Source organism: Podarcis pityusensis (genome assembly GCF_964106645.2).
Source record: "Podarcis pityusensis genome assembly, chromosome: 5".
Classification (NCBI taxonomy): Eukaryota; Metazoa; Chordata; class Lepidosauria; order Squamata; family Lacertidae; genus Podarcis; species Podarcis pityusensis.
In genome coordinates, this window is record NC_138032.1 from 93,203,738 (window position 1) to 93,216,700 (window position 12,963).

At 45.7% G+C, this 12,963-nt stretch overlaps 1 long non-coding RNA gene across 1 annotated transcript in view; it reads right to left on the bottom strand.

Moving 5' to 3' along the window:
• The window catches only part of LOC308477303, a 266,019-nt gene extending 260,634 nt beyond the window's left edge, over positions 1-5,385 (bottom strand). Inside the window, exon 1 of the long non-coding RNA XR_013986466.1 lies at positions 5,238-5,385. This is a non-coding gene — a long non-coding RNA (uncharacterized lncRNA). The remainder of the gene's footprint in view (positions 1-5,237) is intronic.
• Positions 5,386-12,963: the final 7,578 nt, after the last annotated feature.

Consider the following 12,963-nt stretch of genomic DNA (forward strand, 5'->3'; position numbering starts at 1 on the left):
GGCTCCTTCAGTGGCGCAGCCACAGTACGGTCTAGAGGGAGTGGCGGCGGCGGCGGTGGCAGGCAGACGAGAGGCCCTAGACAGAGACACTCAGTTCGGCGGCTGCGAGGAGGATGGCGGCAGAAGGGCCCGAGGCTCCCGCCAGTCCCAGCGGGAAGGGGCTCCCGGGGGCCGAGGCTAGTGAGAGGAGGCTGGAGGGGGGCGGGCTGGGCAGCCAAGCAACACAATTGGAGCCTCCCTCCTCCCTGGCTGGCAGGGAGGGAGGGAGAGGAGCTGCTTCCTTTGAAACCCGGGAAATTTAAGGGACATCATCAATAAGGGACAGCAGCAGGACACGGCGCTGGAATAAGGGAGTTTCCCACCGAATAAGGGACAGTTGACAGCTATGCCTGGAAGTCTGCTCCAGATTTTTAATAATAATAATAATAATAATAATAATAATAATAATAATTTATTTATACCCCACCCATCTGGCTGGGTTTCCCCAGCCACTCTAAAAGCCACTTTAAAAGAAAAAGAAAAAGAAAAGGACCTCAAGTCTGGGTTTTCTTTGGAACCTAATATTAAACCAAGTAGAGTATCTGCGAAGAACCAGCATTTTTTAAAGTGCTGCCAGTGATGTAATTTGATCAGAGCATTAGTATTTCCTGTATGACTGGCTGTGGCATCAGAATAAAGAACTAAGACTCTGTCATTACCTACAAATGCATCAGTAGTAAAGTATATACATAAGTTGGCACTTCACTTTCTGAATGAGACATCGTTCCGAAAGTGGTCTGGATCACGTTTCAGAGATACTTTTAGGATAGAAGCCATCAATTATTCATGCAATTTAATTGCATTTAATTTCATTGTTGTTGCTTTGTCTGGATAAGTACATAACTCAATAATCCTTTGCTAAGTGATTTCCACCGAACAATGGGCTCATTTCAAAGAACCCAAGGGCCAGATGGCTTGTGGGATTCATAATGAGCATCTGAGCTTTTCAGATTGTTTACTTGTTCTGATCAGATTCCAGAGGACTGGAACAACCCTTTTAGCTCGTTGCCGTTAGGAAACCAACGTGTCTTATAACATCTTCCAAGCAAGGGGCATGCCCTCCCATTTTTATGCCTGTTAGGAAAATGGGCTTTTCTGCCCGTTTTGTCAATTTATTTATCAAACTATGGTTTGTTTCAGGAATATTGCGATAGTAATATTAGGGAGTTCTTCAGGTGCTCTCACCATCATAAACTAGAACAGAAGGTTTCTGGAGGCAGCAGAGAAATTGCTTTGGTTGGCTGGCTCTGGAGATCAAAATACAGCCTCCCAAATTGTTCAGGGTTTTAGAAGTCCTAAGTAAACATTATTCAAATTGTTTCAGGGATGGATCCTGACTGGGAGATCCCCTGTTAGGTCCAAGTGGGAGAGCCATATACAGCCCTAGATGCTAACAAATTCCATCTATAAATCTCAGTATTTTTATTTGTTTGTTTCTTAGAATTTCTGGGAAATGCCAGGTGTTTTCAGGGGTCTGCTAAATCTTCTGGAAAGCAGTTTGTTTGTTGGCTATGCATTTGGACACTTTCATAGCCACATTTCGCAGGATGGTTCCTGAGATCACGGAGCAGACCTTTGTCTATGTTTGGATACAACTGGACACCATTTTGAATCATGTTGGCAGACTGAACCTTTTAAAACTGCACTGATTCCCTGCCCCCATTTTAGAATTCCTCAGCGACATTCAGTACAAGACGACTAATAAGCAATTGAAAATAGTAGTAACTAACGAAGAAGAAATATCAGCAAGAAAAGCATTAGAATGTTCCTGTTTCACATAACCACTGTCATTACCTAGACACAGAACATTGTTGGACTCCAAGCTCCATCAACCCCCCGCCCCCAGCCATTTACAACCCATTGGAGTTAATGGGAATTGTAGTTAAGTAACAACGAAATGGTCTGGGGCTAGGATTTAATTACTATTACCCTTTCCAAGATCAGATCAAATCAGATCAGATCAGAGGATCAGAGTCTCTGACCAATAATGTGTATATATTTACCAATATGATTGGATAGATGTGTGCCATTCTTTTCTCTGTTCTCTGATGAGGACGGGAGCTGCATAATAAATAATGCAAAAAAGGTTATCGACTGCGTGTTACTTGGGAAAGTGCATGCTTCAACTGCCACCTTTTGGTTAGATCTAATTTTACACATTTCACATTTCTGCCGCCTTTATGGTCCAGCTCGCATGAATTGATTTTTTAAAGACAGGGTCATATAGTAATGATTGGACTAGAACTGGAACAGGCTGCTGGGTGCAATTACTCAGTGCGCGAAAAGACTTGCATAAACCCAAATGAGCTTGCAAGCACCTCTGCTTGTTAGGTAAAGGTAAAGGGAGCCCTGACCATTAGGTCCCGTCGTGGCCGACTCTGGGGTTGCGGTACTCATCTCGCTTTATTGGCCAAGGGAGCCGGCGTACAGCTTCCGGGTCATGTGGCCAGCATGACTAAGCCGCTTCTGGTGAACCAGAGCAGCGCACGGAAACGCCTGAACAGATTCATTAGTCATAAATAATATACAGCTTGTGATAGCATGAGAGGGTCTTTCCCAGACATGTCAGATCTAATCATTTCTTACCATGGAAAGGCTTCCTTAATCCTTGGCAATCAGTCTTACTCATTTCCTTTGAACATACACAGTCTGTCCTCCCTTGAGCTGCAAAGTCTATTCTGTGCTTATAAGGTAAAGGTAAAGGGACCCCTGACCATTAGGTCCAGTCGCGAACGACTCTGGGGTTGCAGCGCTCATCTCGCTTTATTGGCCGAGGGAGCCGGCGTACAGCTTCCGGGTTATGTGGCCAGCATGACTAAGCCGCTTTTGGCCAACCAGAGCAGCGCACGGAAACGCCATTTACCTTCCCGCTGGAGTGGTACCTATTTATCTACTTGCACTTTGATGTGCTTTCGAACTGCTAGGTGGACAGGAGCAGGGACCGAGCAACAGGAGCTCACCCCATCGCGGGGATTCGAACCGCCGACCTCTGTGGTTTAACCCACAGCGCCACCTGCGTCCCCTCTGCTCGTTAGCATTTAGTAATTCATGCTTGGTGGGCAATGTGTGTTCAATTTGGGGCTTCCCTTTCTTTCTGGATGATGCCCCCAGGTGTACCAGAGGCAAAGACAGACTCACTCAGGTTGAAAAAAGATCAGACAGTCTTGGCAGTTGACTCTTGCATCAACACTGGCAGAGGAACGATATTTCCCATTGCACCTAAGGGCTGCAGGTTAGATTAGATGGTGCAGGGCAAGCTGCGGGTCCTACACAGCTCGGCCCACCAACCTCTTCCTGCTACTTGCTCAAAGCTCTGCCTGGGGCTCAAATACTACAAGGCAACAGCAGCGAGCATCACATGTGCAAAGAGGAACACATAGGCATATGGGAGGCCTGCTGCAATGCGTGGTCTGGGCTAGCAGGCTCTCTCAGCCAGAGGCGGAGTTGCCTCACTCCTGCCAATTTTACACTTTGTTGCTGGCAAGGTCCCTGGGACCTATGGATTTATTACAGAGCTCTCTTCCCTCTAAAACCTCAAAAACAACTCCAGCAAACACAATCACATTTAAAAGGTTGCTCAGGTATAGAATAGTTCAATATTAGACCACAAGCTTCACATGAATCAACAGTGTGATGCAGCGGCAAAGGAAGCTAGGTTGCATCAACAGAAGTATGGAGTCCAGACTGAGGGAGGTAGAAGTACTGCTCTATTGTGGCCTTGGCCAGACCACACCCGGAGTCTTGTGTCCAGTTCTGGGCACCACAATTTAAGAAGGATATTGACAAGCCAGAAGGTGTGCAGAGGAGGGTGACCAATATGGAAACCAAGCCTTATGAGGAACGGTTGAGGGAGTTGGGTATGTTTAGCCTGGAAAAGAGGAGATCAAGAGGTGATTCAATAGCTATCTTAAAATGCCTAAAGGGCTGTCACATGGAAGATGGACCAAGCTTGTTTTATCCCGATCCAGAGCGTAGAACCCTGATCTATGGATTCAAGTTACAAGAAAGGAGATTCCGACTAAACCTGAGGAAGAACTTCCTGACAGTAAAAGCTGTTTGACAGTGGAAAGGTCTCCCGCGGAATGTGGGAATGTGGTAGACTCTCCTTTCTTGTAGGTTTTTAAGCAGAGGCCAAATGGCCATCTATCATGGATGCTTTAGGTGAGATTCCCGCATTGCAGGAGTTTGGACTAGAAGACCCTCGGGTTCTCTTCCAAATCTACAATTCTATGATTAATATGAGAAAATATAGGATATATAAGTTACAGTACAGTGGTGCCCCGCAAGACGAATGCCTCGCAAGACGGAAAACCCGCTAGACGAAAGGGTTTTCCGTTTTGGAGGTGCTTCGCAAAACGAATTTCCTATGTGCTTGCTTCGCAAGACGAAAATGTCTTGCGAGTTCCTGCGGGGTTTTTTTCCTCCCCCCCCCTTTTTCCCAAGCCGCTAAACCGCTTATCAGCTGATGGCTAAGCTGCTTAACAGCTGATGCTAAGCCGCTTATCAGCTGATCATTAAGCCGCTTATCAGCTGATCCGTTAAGCCGCTTATCAGCTTATCGTTAAGCCGCTTATCAGCTGATCCACTAAGCCCGCTAAGCCGCTAATACTGTAGCACTAATCCGCTAAACCGCTAATGGGCTTGCTTCGCAAGATGAAAAAACCCGCAAGACGAAGAGACTCGCGGAACGGATTCTTTTCGTCTTGCGAGGCACCACTAGCTTTTTCACTAGGGTGCAATATGTTTTTGCAACATCATTTCCACCTCCCCTTTTAATTTTATTATTTATTAATTTGTCAGATTATAAAAGAGGTACACATTCACCATTTGATATGCCACATACAGCAGTTCACTTCCCTTTCTATTTGTAGCCTTACACATTGTTTAAGGTTCAGAAGACTTGAAAAGGTCACGTTTTCAATGACATGCTCAATGGGATGAGTCACACACATGCAGTTCTAGGCAAAATTGTCATCCCAAATTCCCACATTAGACAAAGAGTGGCAAGAGAGCTGCTTATTTTCATCACAGTTTAAAATTTTGTTTTGCTCCTCATCATTACGTCCATTTTTTACAAAGGCCAAATACTTCCCAAAATTGTTTTTTCCCTGCCTATAGCATAAAGAATATAAATTAGGAATTTATATATAAAAAATACATTTCGCTCTGAGAGCATATACTCTGGTAGGAGTCTAAACCAAGCTAGCTTTGTTGTTGTTGTTTAGTCGTTTAGTCGTGTCCAACTCTTCATGACCCCATGGACCAGAGCACAACAGGCACTCCTGTCTTCCACTGCCTCCCGCAGTTTGGTCAAACTCATGCTGGTAGCTTCGAGAGCACTGTCCAACCATCTCATCCTCTGTCGTCCCCTTCTCCTTCTGCCCTCCATCTTTCCCAACATCAGGGTCTTTTCCAGGGAGTCTTCTCTTCTCATGAGGTGGCCAAAGTATTGGAGCCTCAGCTTCACGATCTGTCCTTCCAGTGAGCACTCAGGGCTGATTTCCTTAAGAATGGAGAAGTTTGATCTTCTTGCAGTCCATGGGACTCTCAAGAGTCTCCTCCAGTACCATAATTCAAAAGCATCAATTCTTCAGCGATCAGCCTTCTTTATGGTCCAGCTCTCACTTCCATATGTCACTATTGGGAAAACCATAGCTTTAACTATACGGACCTTTGTTGGCAAGGTGATGTCTCTGCTTTTTACGATGCTGTCCAGGTTTGTCATTGCTTTTCTCCCAAGAAGCAGGCATCTTTTAATTTCGTGGCTGCTGTCATGTGCACATTTGAATAACGGCTGTCCATCAGCCATAAAATTTTTGTCTGTTACAGCACAGTCATATCCATGTCTGCTTTATTAGAGTGGTGGGCAAGGGAGAGATTAGGCCACAGGTATCTCAGTAGTTAATATAGCCCCCTGGGGATATAGTGTCAAGGTAAGGATCTGTCCATCTGCCTGAATACAGGTCAGGGACCGTGCTGAGGAGGGCTGCACTGAGGAAGAATGCTGGGAGCCACCCCTCTCCCTCCCTGGAGCAGGAGGACCGTATAGATTTGGAACAGCGGTTTGCAGAGGGGCACAGTTCAGAAGGCAGAAGCTGGGAAATACTGGATGAGGAACAGCTAGGAGAAGAAACACTGGGGGGGAGAGAGAGTTAACAGATACACAGTCTCTGCAGCGGCAAAGCATATGCCTGCGCTGCCCAGGGTGGGTGCGCTCCAGAGGGGTGCAGGGTGCGGAGGGTGCCCTCCCACATGCCACAGTTCAGGGTATGAGAGGGGCGGGAAAGCTGCTGCTCACACTCCTCCTGCTCTCCACAGCCGGGTCAGAAATGACCCAGCAACGGAGCTGTTGTGGCCAAGTGCGCCTCACCACGGCTGAGGAGGGCTGCTGTCTGCCACCGGGTCAGAAGAGCTGCTGCCACCGGGCGCGAGGTGTGCCGCCCACTCGCCTGCCATTTTGTCACCCTCCTAAGTCATGAAACCCGGGGTGGACCGCACCCACTGCACCTCCCTTCCTACGCCTCTGAGTCTCTGGACAGCATTCACCCTCCCCCCTTCTCCAAAAACACGGAGAGCTCAGACAGTGTTAGAACAGAAAGCGCAGAGGGTAGAAGCTCAGATTACAAGATGTAGGAGTGATGTAGATTAATCGGGATGGGGGGGGGAAGACCCTTAATTGGGAGCACTGCCATTCTAGGAGACGTGTTCTTTGTTCTCTCACTTTGATTATTAAAGATTCTAACTGGTAAGATTTTCCTTTCATTTGATCCTTTGTTTACTGCCACGGGGGAGGAAGCTGATTCCCCGTGACCCCCTGTCCTGACTAACAGGAGGCGTCAGGGAAAGACTCAAAGGGAGATAGGAGGGATTCCAGGCAGTTTTTCAACCCACTGGTCCGCTAGCAGTTGTCAGGGCATTGCTAGCATGGACCTTAAGAGAGGCCAGGGTAAAAGCCCAGGGGCAAGAAGGACACTGACAAACTGGAACTGGAATGGTTCCTCTTCATCCTGGAGAAGAGTGACTAGTGGGGTGCCACAGGGTTCTGTCTTGGGCCCGGTCTTATTCAACATCTTTATCAACGACTTGGATGATGGACTCAAGGGCATCCTGATCAAATTTGCAGATGACACCAAACTGGGAGGGGTGGCTAACACCCCAGAGGACAGGATCACACTTCAAAACGACCTTGACAGATTAGAGAACTGGGCCAAAACAAACAAGATGAATTTTAACAGGGAGAAATGTAAAGTATTGCACTTGGTCAAAAAAAATGAGAGGCACAAATACAAGATGGGTGACACCTGGCTTGAGAGCAGTACATGTGAAAAGGATCTAGGAGTCTTGGTTGACCACAAACTTGACATGAGCCAACAGTGTGACGCAGCAGCTAAAAAAGCCAATGCAATTCTGGGCTGCATCAATAGGAGTATAGCATCTAGATCAAGGGAAGTAATAGTGCCACTGTATTCTGCTCTGGTCAGACCTCACCTGGAGTACTGTGTCCAGTTCTGGGCACCACAGTTCAAGAAGGACACTGACAAACTGGAACGTGTCCAGAGGAGGGCAACCAAAATGGTCAAAGGCCTGGAAACGATGCCTTATGAGGAACGGCTAAGGGAGCTGGGCATGTTTAGCCTGGAGAAGAGGAGGTTAAGGGGTGATATGATAGCCATGTTCAAATATATAAAAGGATGTCACATAGAGGAGGGAGAAAGGTTGTTTTCTGCTGCTCCAGAGAAGCGGACACGGAGCAATGGATCCAAACTACAAGAAAGAAGATTCCACCTAAACATTAGGAAGAACTTCCTGACAGTAAGAGCTGTTCGACAGTGGAATTTGCTGCCAAGGAGTGTGGTGGAGTCTCCTTCTTTGGAGGTCTTTAAGCAGAGGCTTGACAACCATATGTCAGGAGTGCTCTGATGGTGTTTCCTGCTTGGCAGGGGGTTGGACTCGATGGGCCTTGTGGTCTCTTCCAACTCTATGATTCTAAGTGCAGGAGGCTAGCAGAGTTCCAGGCAAAGATCTTCCAGGGTGCTGGCATTGGAGGCACCAGTCATGGAAAAGGAGCACAAACCCCAACTTGGAACTTATTTGTAAGTGGTCCTGATGGAGCTCCACATCAAAAATTTTATGCCACCTAAGTATTGCACCTAAGTATTGCAATCATCATGCGAAAGGCTGGGCTGGATGAATCCCAAGCCGGAATTAAGATCGCCGGAAGAAATATCAACAACCTCAGATATGCAGATGACACAACCTTGATGGCAGAAAGTGAGGAGGAATTAAAGAACCTTTTAATGAGGGTGAAAGAGGAGAGTGCAAAATATGGTCTGAAGCTCAACATCAAAAAAACGAAGATCATGGCCACTGGGCCCATCACCTCCTGGCAAATAGAAGGGGAAGAAATGGAGGCAGTGAGAGATATTACTTTCTTGGGCTCCATGGTCACTGCAGATGGTGACAGCAGTCACAAAATTAAAAGATGCCTGCTCCTTGGGATAAAGGCGATGGCAAACCTTGACAGCGTCTTAAAAAGCAGAGACATCACCTTGCCAACAAAGGTCCGTGTAGTTAAAGCCATGGTTTTCCCAGTAGTGATGTATGGAAGTGAGAGCTGGACCATCAAAAAATGTACAATCAGCTATTAGAATGGGACACCAAGGATGAGGAGGTTAAGGATGTTATGACAAAATGGGCTATAGACCTCGGATACAATTTGGACTTCAACAAATGGACGAGGCTGTGGACTAAAGGAATGAAATTTACAGCTTGCACCACCCTCAGAGAAAATATGGAAAAGATGATGTACCGTTGGTACATCACCCCTGCGAAACTGCAAAAAATGTATAAGACCGGAGATAATAGGTGTTGGAAGTGTAAAACCAAAGAAGGAAGTTTCTTCCACATGTGGTGGAAGTGTGAAGAAATCAAAAAATTTTGGGAATCAATATATAATGAACTGAAAAAAATACTTTAATACACTTTCGTTAAAAAACCCCGAAGCTTTTCTTCTGGGAATGATCGGAGACGAGATTAAAAAAGAGGATCATATAATGTTTCAATACGCAACCGTAGCTGCCAGGATCTTGTTAGCAAAAAATTGGAAAACCCCAAATATCCCGACTGTTAAAGGTTGGCAAATTAAATTATTTGAATATATGGATTTGGCAAGAATGACACAGAATATCAGACAGCAAAAAGGTACAAAGTTTATTGATGACTGGAATAAATTTATAATGTACATGGAATCAAATTCTAGAGATATAAAAATCACAGTAGGTTTAATATAATCCTTGAGATGTTTAGATGATATAAAATGAAAATTGCAGAACAGAATTACTACTTTACATAATCCAAAATCGAGATGGAGGGAAGTCAACTTTTATTTGTGTTAACTGATGTTTGTCTTCTGGTTTGTTTATATTTTCTGTTTTGGTTGATGTCTTTCTTTTTTCTTCTCATTGGTGTGTTCGGTTTGTTTTTCTTTTTCTTTTTTCTGTTGTTGTTTGGCTTAGAAATTTAATAAAAAGAAATTAAAAAACAACAACAACAACAAAGTATTGCAAGCGATACTTTCTGTGATATTCAGTTTCTGCCATGCACTTGACAACATCTCTCTTTGCTTCTGGAGACAATGGACGCTGCCGGTATTAATATTTCTCCGTTTGAAATGACTGGATGCATAAGAACTGGCTCGTTTTGGAAACAAATCATTCTCCATCCCACTGCAGTCCACACAGACTTTCTGTTGTTTGCAAAGTGGCTACTGGAATGCACATTAGCACAGCTGCGGTTCATGCCATGATTTGCAAAACGAGCAGTGCATGCAATGAAGCAACACAGATCACGACAATGCAATCCTAGCATTACCTTTCCTCAGCAAGAGGTGGCAGGTGAGGCAACAATGTCCAAACCAGCACTGTGTAAGCTTTCTTTTTCTTTGGTGATCGCTTGTAGCTGAGTAAGATTGTCTTCCATGAACACAGTTTTAACAGTGAGTCTGTAAGTGACTGTGGAGGCCAATTCTGGATCCACACATCCTTCCACAGTGGGGACATTGGCTTCCGGGTGGGAGTTGATCACAGTGTGGATTTGCCAAGCATGCCTTCCTCTTAGCACGTTTCTCCCTTGCATCCTGAGTTCAAGTGTCTTCAAAGTTCATGACACCTTTGGTAAAGGCTGCTCTCTAATTGGAGCACTCGCAGGCCAGTGTTTCCCAGTGGTTGGTGTTTATACAGTGGTACCTTGGGTTACAGATGCTTCAGGTTACAGACGCTTCAGGTTACAGACTCCGCTAACCCAGAAATAGTACCTCGGGTTAAGAACTTTGCTTCAGGGGGAAAAAAAAGAACTTTGCTTCAGGATGAGAACAGAAATTGCGCAGCAGTGGGAGGCCCCATTAGCTAAAGTGGTACCTCAGGTTAAGAACAGTTTCAGGTTGAGAACGGACCTCCAGAACGAATCAAGTTCTTAACCCGAGGTACCACTGTATTACATTTTTAAAGATTTGCCTTGAGACAGTCTTTAAACCTCTTTTGTTGACCACCAGCATTACGCTTTCCATTTTTAAGTTTGGAATAGACTAGTTGCTTTGGAAGATGATGATCAGGCATCCGCACAACATGACCAGTCCAGCGAAGTTGATGTTGAAGAATCATTGCTTCAACACAGGTGATCTTTGCTCCCTCCAATGCACTGATAGTAGTTCTGATTGGGTGGTCACCCTGCCATGGGTGCAAATTGCTGTAACTGACCACTTCCATGCTTTCTGGTGCATGTAGAAATTTGCAAGAGGTTTAATTCACATGATAAACCATGCAGAGCATCTGATTTTCTACTCTGAGGAGAGGGGACACTGAGATCTTGAAGTATTTTAAAAGCAATGGAGCAATGCTGCATTTTCAGCAGCAGGTGGCGATATAACCATTTTTGTGAGCTTGCTATCTTCAGCATTGGTCCATATAGAACTTTTTCTTTCCTTTTTCTATTCCCCAGCTGTTCCTCACAAGCAATCAACAGTTTATGATGCTATTTTTTATTTTTGGACTCGGTGTGTTTTAATGCATGTGCCCTATTTCCTTAAGTAAGGCAGCTCACAAAAGTTAACATTCAATATGTTCTTTTTATATGGTATTTTTAAAAATTGAAAATCTTTTTTTAAAAACTCACTATCATAATGTAGATAGATAGATAGATAGATAGATAGATAGATAGATAGATGATAGATAGATATAAATAAGATATGACAACAGCATTTAGCTTGCACAGTCTGGCAGAAAAACTATTACCTTACCTACGGCTCTATAAAGGTAAAGCTAAAGGGACCCCTGACCAATAGGTCCAGTCGTGACCGACTCTGGGGTTGCGGTGCTCATCTCGCTTTATTGGCTGAGGGAGCCGGCGTACAGCTTCCGGGTCATGTGGCCAGCATGACTAAGGCGCTTCTGGCGAACCAGAGCAGCACACGGAAATGCCGTTGACCTTCCCGCCAGAGCGGTACCTATTTATCTACTTGCACTTTGACGTGCTTTCGAACTGCTAGGTGGCCAGGAGCTGGGACCAAGCAACGGGAGCTCACCCTGTAGCGGGGATTCGAACCACCAACCTTCTGATCGGCAAGTCCTAGGCTCTGTGGTTTAATCCACAGTGCCATCCACGTCCCTTCATCCCAGCAAAGCTGCTGCAAATAGAGACCTTCACCATCTTTCCATTAAGGAGGTGAACTGGTCTGGATTCTAAGCCCATTCAGCTCAGATATGGACCCAGACTGGTGCTCGTTAAGCTGGCAAAAAGATTGTTATAACTCAAATTATGCCATGGAAGTTAATGGGGAGGACCCAGCCCCCAGAAATCAGACCCAGACTCACACGGCCGCCCTGCCCTTGCTGTCCTCAAGGATGCAGGCCGACATGTATGAAACATCATTTTATTTGTATCTCATCTTTCCATAGTTATAAAACAATGTTCAAGGTGGCTTACAGCATGAAAAAAAAAATGACATAATCATGAATCTAACCAAAGCAATAATAAGGTAAAGTAAAGGTAAAGGACCCCTGGACGGTTAAGTCTACTTAAAGGCGACTATGGGGTTGCGGCGCTCATCTTGCTTTCAGGCTGAGGGAGCTGGCGTTTGTCCACAGACAGCTTTCCGGGTCATGTGGTCAGCATGACCAAGCGGCTTCTGGTGCAACGGGACACCGTGATGGAAGCTAGATGCATGGAAACGCCGTTTAAAGGTAAAGGGACCCCTGACCATTAGGTCCAGTCGTGACCAACTCTGGGGTTGCGGTGCTCATCTCACTTTATTGGCCAAGGGAGCCGGCGTACAGCTTCCAGGTCATGTGGCCAGCATGACTAAGCCACTTCTTGCGAACCAGAGCAGCGCACGGAAACACCGTTTACCTTCCCACCGGAGCGGTACCTATTTATCTACTTGCACTTTGATGTGCTTTCGAACTGCTAGGTTGGCAGGAGCAGGGACCGAACAACGGGAGCTCACCCCGTCATGGGGATTCGAACCGCTGACCTTCTGATCGGCAAGTCCTAGGCTCAGTGGTTTAACCCACAGCGCCATCTGTGTCCCTGGAAATGCCGTTTACCTTCCTGCTATTTATCTACTTGCACTGGTGTGCTTTCGAACTGCTAGGTTGGCAGGAACTGGGACAGAGCAATGGGAGCTCCCCCTCCCCAGGACAACCCGTGTGAAGGAAAGCGATGGAGACCCGTCTGTTCATGAGTAGCGACCAACTGGAAGCAGCCGACCTTTCAATCGGCAAGCCCAAGAGGCTCAGTGGTTTAGATTGTATCGTCAGCCGCATCCCTTTTAAAGCAATCATAAACAATAAATAAAACACATCAAAAAGAAGTGTACACAACCACTGGGAACAATTTCCACATAAATAACACTAAGATCTTAAAAATGAA